The sequence below is a fragment of the Phaethon lepturus genome, unplaced genomic scaffold, assembly GCF_000687285.1.
Source record: "Phaethon lepturus isolate BGI_N335 unplaced genomic scaffold, ASM68728v1 scaffold5040, whole genome shotgun sequence".
NCBI lineage: Eukaryota > Metazoa > Chordata > Aves > Phaethontiformes > Phaethontidae > Phaethon > Phaethon lepturus.
Genome location: NW_010511027.1, coordinates 27,840 through 30,209, shown reverse-complemented (window position 1 = coordinate 30,209; position 2,370 = coordinate 27,840). Strand labels below are relative to the sequence as shown.

Here is a 2,370-nt window from a genome sequence, read left to right as displayed (position 1 = left end):
CAGCAGGAAACAGCCACTTCCATTATGTCATTAACCTGATGCCAAAACAGACAACTGTGTTTGGACATAACCAGCTAAAAACCAAAGCAAGAAAGATGTCTGCCATTTGATACCTACTTAAGCTAGAGGTAAATTCGTGGGACCAAAGGGACACCCAACCCCACAAACCAAACTAATAAAAAACTACACAAAGTCATAAACTGTGAGGAGGTTTGAATCTCCATGGCGTCATTTTAGTTTTGCTTGGCTTACACGTCTCCATTGTTCTAAACTACAAGGAGAACGGGGAAGACCAGTGTAGCTTCACTTGCTGGTGGCTTTAGCCCTCCTGCAGAGCTCCATACAAGAGAAGACTGTTCAGATTGCTTGGGGACTGCTTGGGGGGAAGGAAGATCCTCCACGACGTCAGTGCTCTGTTGAAACCCGGCTGCAACTCTAGCACAGCAACACAGTCAGATCCTTCCACAGCTGTTAGTGTCTGCTCCACAGGAAGCGGGGGGACAGCAGCCATTCTAAAGAGGAACAAGCAGGACCAGAGGGCAGAAGGGTTGAGGGACAATGAGAGGATGCCTGAGAAATGGCACACCAAAGCCTTGGAGAAGATGACAGGAAGAAGAATGAAGGACACTTAAGGACACGCATGGGGGGAGCAGTTTTTACAGATATAACAGACACATGAGATGATCACGAAATGGCAAACATGACAGGTAGGTAAGAGATCTGGACAGGGAAAAGCAGAAAGTGAAAGGAAAACAAACAGTCACAAAGAAGAGAAGAGGCCCATATCAGGAAATACTGGACAGGATCAAGAAAACAGACTCACTACCATGGTGAGGATGTTCAGCATTGGAACACCATGAAAAAATAAAGGCACCCATTCTCCATGTAAAATAGAGGCTTACGGAATGCTCAAGCACAAAAATATTTATTCAAGTAAAATAAAAATAGACACTACAGCTGTGGTGAAATCTATGCAATTTCAGTTATGATTTTGATATAAGAAGGAAATTGCGGTCAGAGTAGTGGTGTAGATGGATATCAGGCTATGCCTGTATACACATCCCATCAACTTAGTCATTAATTGCCTGGGTGACCCAGGACCTCCCCAGCTAGACATTGCATAGATGACACAATGCACTGACTTCTGAGAAAGTGATTGAACTCCCAGCTGCTTCCACAACAAAGTATTTCCTTTATTCTTTATGGCAACTGTACAGGTGGGAATTTTGGACAGTCCTGGAGATCACCCCAAGCAGCCCCTGCCATGCTTAGGCATCTGATAGGAACTATTTATATACTTAAATGTACCAATAGACATCCTAAGTAGAGAACAGGGCCTGCTGGTGGGCTCCCCCCAGGCAGTTCCAACTGTAGAATGGACTCAGCCACACGTAGGTAAGACACTTGTAGATGGTCTGTAGAAACTGTTCTTGCAGATACAGAAATGGTCACGCAGAACAGTCTTTTGAAGCCAGTTAAGGTAGTTAAGACAAGCTTTGTGCACAGTTTAAAGTAATCACTGCCAAAGGATCATGGTATGTAGTGGGCACGTAGGACCAACTGGATTACAAGAATTCAACAGAAGTTCAGAGTCTTGTATGATGCAGCTGAAGACACCATTGCAAAGACTCTTGCAATGGAGGCTCCTGTTGCCATCCAGACAGCAAGTGACTGTCCTGTGCAGGGGATTCAGTCCCCCACATGAGTGTTACCTTATGCAAAAGATCTCAGTAAATTACAGTGGTGTTTCTTTTTTTTTGCTTAACAGAAGCTCTGTCTGTGGAAGAGTTTTAAAGAGATATGGAGCATTTTTCCTAGCAGAGTGTGCCTGGAATAAATACCTGAATTCTGGTTGTTTTCCATTTTGTTATGGAATATTTTGCAGACCTTTTCCACCATGACCTCTTCTTTCCTCTTGACTCATCTTGCAATTATTTTACCAATAATGCTTAGCCACCATAATCTTCTAAAATGCCTGTGTATGAGGGCTTCAGATCTATGCCTTTTAATACTTTCTTCAGATTTTTTTCCGTGCTTCTTGTTATGGAGCAAAAAGATTTTCCATGTGAATATAAGCCTGAAGTGAGGCAACTCTCTGGTGATGCTGAGGGCAGCAGAGCTCGAAGAACACCATGTTCTCACCACCCATGAAGATCTGTACTGCCAATATGGATGAGACTGGGCAGAGCAGGATACTGCAAAGATATGACACAACCTGAGAGGCAAGTGGGTAGGTGAGGCAGAACACAGCTGAACCTGAGAAAATCCAAAATATCAAAGTGCTGCCTGAACATATGAACAATGTGTGTGGAACATGCATCAGGATGTTCTAATTTAATTGCCTCTTTGTTGTTTAATTCAGTTTCACCT

The 2,370-nt window shown here is 43.5% G+C and overlaps 1 protein-coding gene across 1 annotated transcript in view; it reads right to left on the bottom strand.

The window, feature by feature from the left end:
- LOC104617164 (ras-related protein Rab-3C-like) overlaps positions 1-2,370 on the bottom strand; it is a gene marked incomplete at its 5' end in the record, with an annotated part of 11,016 nt that overhangs the window by 603 nt on the left and 8,043 nt on the right. The gene's annotated exons all lie outside the window — the stretch shown is intronic.